Here is a 10,697-nt window from a genome sequence, read left to right as displayed (position 1 = left end):
CTCTTTGGGTATAGAATGTTGGAAGTCAGAGGATTCCATTCATGGAGGAAAGGAGAGAGAGAATGTCTTTGAGAGCTCTGAAAGCAGATAGCCATCTATTCACCAGCTGACTGGATGCATTGAGGCTTGAGTCGGCCATATTGATATGCAAACAGCCAAGTAGTTGGCTTCAATAAACCATTCCTGGGACCTTATAAACTCCTTCCCAAGGTTCCTCTGAAGGCCTGACTGCTGTTCAGTCACAGTCAGTGAATAGAGCTCATAAATTAGGCCAAAGCAGGGACGGATTAAGTTAATATGGATGAGAAAGGAGCCTAGAAGACACCCATCAGATCCAAACACCTCAGATGAAAGCAATTGGTAGTGGAGGTCAAGTAGCTATATTCATACAAGTAGTGAGTGGCAACTCTGTGTTGGACCCTCTGCTCCAGCTTAACACATTTCCAGGCACAGGCAGAACAATGCTGTCCTTCGTTGTGTGTGTATATTCCAATAGGTGATATCAGGCACGGCTGCTTACTGATCCTTACACTTAACTTTAGGACTTCATGCCTGTTAGCTAAGCAATGGACACTGCTTAGCTAACATTTAGAGCAGCTGTTATCCATGAAGTTGTTGGGCAACACTACTGTTTTACAGGCCACTAGAATGGCAGCCTACAGGGTGCGTCTAACTGGTCAAACATGATTGTTTCTAACACGGGTTTGTTAAGTTATGCAAATTCATATGAACAGAAACTTCAATATGGTCTGCCATGGTTTTGCCTACATACTTCATGTTACATACATTATGTTTACCTGACTGATTTGCAACAAGGTTTACTCTCTTCACCTCTCAAACTGACTGGAGCAATTGTCCAATCCTCCGTCTCTCCTTGTCCAAGATAGAGCCCTCAATGTGGGAGTATTGCCCTGTTGACCCTGGACTGTGGAGGTCACGGGGAAAGAGCATTCCACCACCCAGTCATCTCTCTGACGTATACCCTCTACAGGCCAGCAAGGCCAGGCTATTCCCAGAGAGAAAGTAGAGAAAGTGTGACACATCTGTTGAGCGTGCTGAAATGGACTGTTTAGTCAGATTCATTGTCCGAGCATAAGTGGTTGATCTTTAGTGGACTGTTTGAAATAACGGTTCAACATTTTGACACTCTCACAGGTCTGTCGATGACTTATGTAATAGCATGACTACAGTGAGAATTATACAATCTACTACAATCCTCAGACTACGTAACTTTTGCTAATACTTTAGCAGGCCATGATTTAACAGTCCATGTCATGGGCCCCTGGAAAGGATGTAAGTATTATATTGAAAACATGATTGTTGAGTACTGTGGATACTAATATCTCTGTGTCAATTAGGAGTACATTGTATTATATTACACGTTCTGGACTTATTTAAATGGATATCCCGGTCAAAATCTGTTTCATTTGTTGTTGTTTTGTTGGTAAAATCAAGTAGAGGCAGTATATACATATATATATATATACACTTTCATTCATACACACACACACACATATATATATATATATATATGTATGAATGAATGAATACCAGGACATGTATTTCCGTGCAACAGCTCATCTGAGTAAGGAGACAACTGTTGCTCTTTAACCCTGGTGCCCAGCTATGTCAGGGTTAATGTCCTGTGTAGTGAGAGTCCCTGTCAGACAGAGACACCTGCACCCTAATGGTTATGTAAGGCCTTCTATCTCTATCTTAAACACTGACCTCATTATTATATGTGAATATGTGAGGCTTTTATCTCTATCTTAAACACTGACCTCATTGTTATATGTGAATATGTGAGGCTTTTATGTCTATCTTAAACACTGACCTCATTGTTATATGTGAATATGTAAGGCTTTCAATCTCTATCTTAAACAGTGACCTCATTATTATATGTGAATATGTGAGGCTTTCTATCTCTATCTTAAACAGTGACCTCATTATTATATGTGGATATGTAAGGCTTTCTATCTCTATCTTAAACACTGACCTCATTATTATATGTGAATATATAAGACCATCTATGTCTATCTAAAAACACTGACCTCATTATTATATGTGCATATTTAAGGCCTTCTATCCCTGTCCTAAACACTGACCTCATTATTATGGATATGTCATGTATTCTAGGTATATTGGAGATGTTTGCGGTGAGTTATGGTCAACAATGGAAAGTGGTTTAATACACAGATTCAATTGAACTCTAAACAAGAACAGCCACATGCAACATTCCTTTTGATTCACAAAGCTAGTTAGAAACAGTTTGAAGCAAAAAAAAAAAACACATCAGGAAAAGAAACAAGTAAGCAAGATCAAAACTGGAATAAACTGTAGCCTTCTGGATGCAAGAACCTGGCAGCCTATGCAAATGCCAAATAAATATTGTGTCTCTGATATGTTTAATATTAGGCTTCCTTCTCACCACCGAAGAATCTAGTCTTTAATTACAAGGCTGGTGGAAACTATGATTCTATTCCTCCATGAACCAAAAGATTATTTAGCACCCGTGATTCCCTTCTAATTAGCTGATCAAAAGCAAAATGTCAGTCAAACATCTGCTGTAATTATAAATCAACCAAAAGAGTCCTATTCAGTGCCATTGCCATTTACCCTGTTATTGAAAGGCCTCCCTGATGACAGCTTTCCTAATAAACAGGCCTCTGATTGATTTGTCCATATGTTGAGCAGTGGAGAATGTGGCGTTTCATGACCACCATATCCGCCTGCCTGGTCAATTCATTGACTTTCAGAATAGGAATCAAAGACAGGAGAAATCATGAGAAACATCCGTCACAATATCGGGAATTAAGGCCCATGGGTCTAAGGACTGATCACTGTTTATATTATGACACAATGTGGTTCAACTCTTCCTAAAGAACAGCAGGGAGAAAGAGAGGAAAAGAGAGAAACAGAGAAAAAGAAAGAAAGAAAGAGAGAAAGAGAGAAAGAGAGAGAAAGAAAGAAAGAAAGAAAGAGAGAAAGAGAGAGAGGTGAAGGGAGAGGGTCCTGCTGACTGCCTGTCCTGAGGGAGAGTCGTTAATGGTAAATGAAGCTGACCCCTGAGTGGATATTCATGAGTGACCTCTGACCCCTTTAGTGCATATTAAAGATCTCTACTTTCTCCATCTACAAAACTATAGCAACACTAATGCCTGGAGACAGATGCCCTGATGTGTGTGTGGGGGGGCGTGTGTGCGGGCACAGAAGCAAGAGCAAAAGCGGTTAAAAAGCATGGCTGAGTGGCTTCACTTCCCTGTAGGACCTAGAATCAGGGTCCATTGTCTCAGTCTGTGTTCACATCCCACACTCAGCACCTGTCCAGCCGTCCTGCTCTGTCCACCGGCTCACCGCCCTCCTAAGAAGGAACAAGGGACTCCCTCACTCCTGTCCCCTCACCCTATCAAACAGTCAGCCCACGCCATGCCACTTAACAGCTGTCCAGGGTGGCTTTGGGAGGAGTCAGGTCTGACAGATGAAGTTGATTTCTCCACCTGACTGTATAAGATGGACACTATTCTTCTGTCCGGGAAAGTAGACATGCTGCCTGATCAGCTTTCTTAGGGGGAGGAATTCGGAGGAGTCGAGGTCCGCCAGTAGAACGTAGGGCATCAGACACATGGGCAAATGAAAACGAACAAGGCCTGAGGTCATTTCTCAGGCAGTTGAAAAATTACGATACCAACATGACTTGTTCTCCCGTGTGGGTTATTTGTTCATGTCCTTTCAGGTATTAAAGCAGAAGCCTATATAAAATGTGCACACAAAGGACACACAGTCTCTCCAGTTTCTCTAGTTTCTCCAGCGATTAGTGACCAAATCTGAGACAATGTCCACTTCCTTTGAACTGGTGGGAGTCGTGACTTCAGTTCATTCCCACATCTCCAGGTCAAGGAAAACTGGCAGAAGTAACACACACAGCCCCCGGGGCCAGAACTACAGCAGAGATCATCTCTCCAACTCTCATTACTTCATATTACAGTGCTTTTCGGAAAGGCTGTTTGGGGGTCAGAGATTTATGATGATATTCAATAAGACCTGTGTCACATACAGCCTTGGAGCACTGGATTTGCGGCCTGTATGAGTGTGTGTGTTTGTGCGTGTGCATGTGCATTTGGATGCATTTGGATACATGTGCAGTAAATCTGTGTATTTGAATGCATGGTCTAGGCAAAAGAGAGAGTAGAAAAAATGCCAATATGATATGCATGACATGATGACTGAGTTTGTGTGAATCCTTTCTATGATGTCAACCTTCCCCTCCAGACATGATCTCCAGACACCAATACACACGTTAACCTTAACCTCAAGCCTAAAAAAAACTGTTTATGTAAGTGAGAGGCAAAATATCCTCACTAAAAAGAGTTACTATACTAGTTAGTTTTGGTCCTTACAAGTATAATAAGTCAGGCACTCACACACACACCTGTTTAAGTTTCACTATCCTGGTGGTGACCCCAAACATCTTTCTCTTTCTAAATCCTATTTTCCTTAAACCCTAACACTCAGAGGTTTATCACAAGTGTAGTACAACCTGCACACACACGCACCCAGTAATGATAATGTCCATAGACAGGACAATCATTGAAAGGCATCATGATCAGACACCATTTGCTTCACTATTTGTGTGGCTGTCTTAGAGCTGCCATGTTGCCCAGAGGTTATAGCACTGAACCATTAATAAGGTTGCCAGATCAATTCCCCTGAGCTGGCAAGGTGAAACACATGTCATTCTATCCCTAATTGCTCTCAGGGCATTGATGCAAATAAGAATGTTCTCAGCTAACTAACCTGGTAAAAATCCAACCGATCTGCCAATCCATTCTTCACTTGGTACATGCGTGCATCTCAGACAACACTGGCCCAATTCTGGGGAGGTTTACCATGCCGCATACTGTATTCTGTCTGCTCCAGGATACTCTTCAAATGAACACATGCTAAGGCCAACTGTCCCCCGAAAGACAATCACTGACATCCTGGGATTTGAAAAATGCCAAAAAAGACAAAGACAACAAACATAATAACACTACTATTGCCCGAGACTTTAACAGAGATGTCCAAAGACAGACAATTGCAAATTGACAATAAGCTCAATCACAGGCCCATGGTTATAGAGTATCTATACAACCTACTGTAACGCGCTGACCAGTGCCAAAGGAGAACTCCTCCACTAACAATAGGTTCACTTACAATCAGGGAGACGACCCACATTGCAATCAGAGTCACTTCACACTCCCAGCCATCGATCAGTAGGCAGTCAGGAGGGCCTAGTGGTCTTAATGCTTCACTATCTGACACAGTAACATGCAGCCTCAGGTAATAGAGCACATCGTAAGCCACACACGACTGGACACAGGGCTAGCGGTGATCAATACACAACTAAAAGAACAGGTAATATTATATTGATGTTTTCCCAATGATAAGGGCACAAGCGAGGGTTGTGTGTGTGTGTGTGTGTGTGTGTGTGCGTTTAACTGTGTGTCTTTTAACAATGTAAATGTATCTTCACATAGAATGACATGCCAATGCATTTATAACAGCTACTTGCCAGTTCCATCTTGCTGGACATCAAGCTGACATATTGGCGTGTTCAGACCAATGGAAATCAATGAGAAAGAGAGTGTGCAGTTAATAAGAGCAGTGCATTTGCACTTCCTCAGGATGACCCCGTTGATAAGACTGAACAGTAGCCATAGTAGCCCCACCTGATTTAACAAGATAGCTCACCAGGAGTCGCTGAATCCAGTCATCGCAGTGTATACGAAGATATCACAGTATACTATCACAGTACTTTACAGCAGATTAATTGGTAATCAAACCTTTTCAGCAGGGACCATTTTTCCATCGTAATCCCTGGAGATATAATTGTAGATTTTTACGAATGAATAACCTTCAATTTATTATAGTTCTATTCTTCTCTTTAAAAAAAGGAAAATAAACCATTTGATGAATGTACTTTATACAGTTGTATCTTTCTCCAAAATGTTTTTAAGTTGCCCTTTACAACCTTAATTTTTGAATCTCCAATATAAGTCATTGTGCCGACCCTGCTCGGGTCCGATACACAACTTCAAATACAACAGCTGCTTTGCTGCAACAGAATTTAATGCAATAACAGTTTTGAAACCAGTAACAACATGACACTCAGCGAGACATAAGGACTTCATTTAGTGGCCCAATATAACATGACCCAGACAGTCTATGAGGGACAGTGGAGCCAGGGACCACCCTGCCATGCTGTAGGTCTAGCATGACACCTCTGACTGGTAGCTGATTTGAGGGCAGAGATGTCACTCAATCATGTAACAGGGATGAGATTGCCTCTGCCCGCCCACAAAGAAAGTTTCATAGGCACCGCTTAGCCATTACACTATCTACATTCAGAGCAGCATGTCCTGGGTCTGTAGTGTCTGACTCTGACGTCTGTTGGCACGCTGTGTGTTCTGTCTGTGATGTCCGTAGGCTCGCTGTGTTCTGTGATGTCTGTAGACTGGAGTGTTCTCCTCCCTAACCACTGTACGAATCCCAAGGGCCTGGTTGGTAATTACTGGGAAGCCTTGCGCTTCCACCAGTCAAATTCCTTCACTCTGTCATCTCTCCAATCCCTGGAATGACTTTTGGCCACACTTTTGCTGTACTTGAATGGGATAAGTCCATAATTCCTTCCATGCTTTTTATTAAAACCCAAGCCACACTGTTAATAATGCTTCATGAAGGGTTGCCTATAACAGAATGTGATCGTTACCATATGTGGCATAACAACCAGTACCACCATACCATGGAGTAGGAGATAAACTGAAAGAGACAGACGAGGCCAACCCTTTCCATCTAATAGCAGAGTTTGATTCTCAACTAATGTAAAGGGGAAAATTAGCAAGACATTTAGAACATATGCAAGCTACTACAGGATTCCATATTTTACCATCATTTTCACGTAACCAATAAAAAATTTATAGATTCCCACCTCCGCATTCCTTCCAGTGCAACACAGCCATCTTTGATGAGCCACTGGAGACCTGGAGGGATTTAACATAGATAGTTCTTGTGATGTCTTGAGGAGATTAACAGTGTTTTGAGCTGATCCCCCTGAGGAACGCATGCTCTAGAGGTTACAGGCATCCGGGCTATAGTAAATGCAAAGAAAAACCTTTTATATACAGCAGATTGTCTTTTAAGGAAAGATAATACTGAATAATATATTACTTATAAGTATAATATAGGTAAAACTTTTTCCCAGTTTACAGTGCCCCCCCCACCCACTTTTTGTGTTCTAAATGGACTCATTGTTCAGTAGAACACATGCAGTAGAGAGAAATGAAGCTTCTGTTTCAAATATTCTACGAAATATAATTGAACAAATGTGTGTTCCCTCTTATTTGAGACTTCAAAGGCATGTTTTATTGAAAAAATGAGGGGTCAAACCCAAAGCGAGATAATTCTGTCTGTCAGGATTGGTGAAGAACACAGATTCTGAAGACATCTCAGATAAAGACAGAATGACCCTTTGATGTTTCTAAAATACCGCACTAGTCTTTCCACAGCAAAGATGAGAACTGGAGGGACATCTTTCTCCATAACTTTATACTGACAGACAGTCAATTCATTTCAAGTTGGAGCTTTGTTTTCAGTGAATTAACAGTGAGTGGTGAGTAATTTTGTTTTCACAGGTGTAAACAAACGCATCATACAGGCATGCCAAGCAGGCATACACGCTAACACACACACACAAAAATACGCTAGGTCGCTTGCATGCACATATGTGCACACAGACATAAACCTATAATTACACCAGCAAAAGTCTCAGCATTGATGTGGTGATTGCTGACATCATGCAGTGTAATGTCAATGCCTCCGCACTGGTTTTCATCAGCACCTTATTAATAAGAGCTCAGCCAAAGTAATACCAGGTCTAATAGACATGATGGACGACAGACAGAGAGCACTGTTCTGCTAAAGCTCCCAGCTGGATTCAATGGCTCCAAATAGTGTGGTCCTTAAAGCCTAGAAAACATCACCAACAGGGGTAGCATACCCTAAAGTCACACCACACACACACACACACAGCAAACTGTATACAGTTGCCAAGAACACCCACGTGCACCGCTATGTTCTTTGACAAATTCATGTAAAATGCAATTTCTTCTGTTATAAACCCAATATAGAACATCTTACCGTTGTAGGTGTGTTATTAACTGTTTTATAACAGCAATAATACATCTTGGGGGAGGGGAGGGGGGTCGTGGTATATTGGCAATATATTACGGCTAAGTGCTGTATCCAGGTACTCTGCGATGAGTTGTGCCTAAGAGCATCTCTTAACCATGGTATATTGTCCATTACCACACGCCACTCAAGCCTTACTGTTTAATTATAAACTTGGTGTTTCAAACCCTGAATGCTGACTGGCTGAAAACTGTTGTATATGAATACTGTATACTTTACGATTACACTGTCATCGATTACACTCTATTTGGCTGTTTTGTACGGCTGTCCCCCAAACGTTTACAATATGTATTGTGATATGATATTGTTGTTTTATTGCAATTCAATGCTCCAAACATATTGATCACCATGTCTGCCGCTGAGTAATAAGAGAAAACCATGAGAAAATAAGAAATATTTCTCAGTAATAGAATCTGTATAAATTGTTTTCCCTATTACTGAGTGAGACTTTTAGTCCTAACCAAGATAAAAACTGTGTTAGTATTAATACTTTTACAGTCCCAGTTGTTTCTCACGCCCATATCCTATCACAGTGGATCATATAGACCCAACTCTGGGCTGATCAGCTGTAACATTGCTGCCCCCCAGGCCACTAAAATAGTAATTTGATTAGTTCAGGAAGGTCAAGGGCCAGGGGTCAGCGGCCACTCAGGCCGTCCCTGATGTGAACTTACAGGAGCCGACACTGACGAGGTGACAGCCAATCACATAGCATTCCATCTGTGAATTTTGATTAAAAGCCAGCATATTTCCCGCTTGACTCACAAGTGGTATTTTAATAATTCATTAAGTGATAGATATGTTTTGTAAATTAACACATATGATGAATTAAAATGTAGAAGCTAGGATACAAGGCTCGATCAGAAATTTATACACATGTGCCGTATGCATGAATTAAACATGCAATAAAAATTGTAGATTACATATAATTCATTTTGTGTCACTTAGTATTCTGTGTGATCAATGGAATAACAAACACGGTTAGGAAATGCCTAATTAAATGTAAATTTGCTATGTGATGAAATGACAAATCAATTATTTGCCCTCAAAATTCTGTCCTATGCTTTTGCATAGAATTATAATGTTTATCACTGCCAATACATCAATATTTCTTGTAAGACAAGTTATATATAATAACTATATAATTATTTTTTACATATAATAGCATATCATTATAACTTACAGCAGTTACTGCATATAGTATACTCTGCCTGCATTGAAGCCATTTAAAAGAAAAGGCTTTAAAGTACACTTAAGTATACCACATGACATTACTTTAAAATGTTAACGTTTGTGTAAAAATAACAATAAATAAAAAAGAAAACACCATTCAAGGTAGGAAAACCAACATCAGCCAAGAGAGGATGTAAAAAAACACAAAACACAGCAACGAGGATTACAGTGAAGCACTAGGCTGACGATAACCTGAATGTGGTTTCCAGTTACACCTTTTGATATCCATTCAGCTGTGTAACACACTGTATCGTGTTCCAGCTCCGGCTTAGTGTATCAAAGCAACTCCTAGCATCTGGTGAAGGGAGGAGCTGTCATAGCTGTCTCATCAAATACACACACCAATGACTAGAGACAGGTTGGATCATCCTAGCCCTGAAAATAGGGACAATACCGTAGCCTGAGGCACTAATGTTATCCCCTCTTTGTAATGGAAACATCTAGAAGTCAATGCCACGGAAAAGAACAGACAGGCCGTGCGAAAGAAGTCTTTGATATTCAACATGTAGAATGCACCTGTGCATCATTGCCAGTTTGTCATTGTTCCTGTCAGCTGTGTGTGTTTGTTCAGGTGCATGACTTTTCTTTGGAAGGTGTATTAAACATTGTTGTATAAGAATCTTAAGCTTGGAATATTTTACCACAAGTGAGAGTGAAATCTCAACTTGAGTCCAGGTTGAGATGTGTTAAAGTTCAGGTTGAGATGCGTTAGGCCATGTCCATACTGTCCATAGGGCCTTACTTGATAGTAAATTACAAATGCCAGTGATTAAGATATACTTACTCATATACAAATGATGAAGCCCATCTCTGAATAAAAACATAATGTGGTTCTTCTGTGATTGTATGGTCTACAGAATAATGTAGGCTACATTATGCTGGTGTAATTAATACTGAGATTTACTAATAGAAATGGCTGGTTTACATCCAGACTCATGAGGGTCAGGGTGAAGCAGGCTATTGCAGCCAACCTATTCTCCATGTCAAGAACTAGGTCAAAGTTGTATAGCCTATGGAATGTAATCAAATCATAACCACAAGTCATAAAACTTCCCCTTGGATGCTGTTGATATTGATTTATTTTTAAATGAGTTGGGGGAGGTGAAGACAGACATTACAAAGAGGTGACAGGAAGTCCTATAAGAGCCCTGTATTCAAAGAAGCAGCACATGATCATGAAATAAAATGCTGACTGACTGAATCCAGTTTCCGGGTTCGCAAAAAAACTAATTTCCCCA

Source organism: Esox lucius, chromosome 5 (genome assembly GCF_011004845.1).
Source record: "Esox lucius isolate fEsoLuc1 chromosome 5, fEsoLuc1.pri, whole genome shotgun sequence".
NCBI classification, from domain to species: domain Eukaryota; kingdom Metazoa; phylum Chordata; class Actinopteri; order Esociformes; family Esocidae; genus Esox; species Esox lucius.
This window is presented reverse-complemented; position numbering follows the sequence as displayed.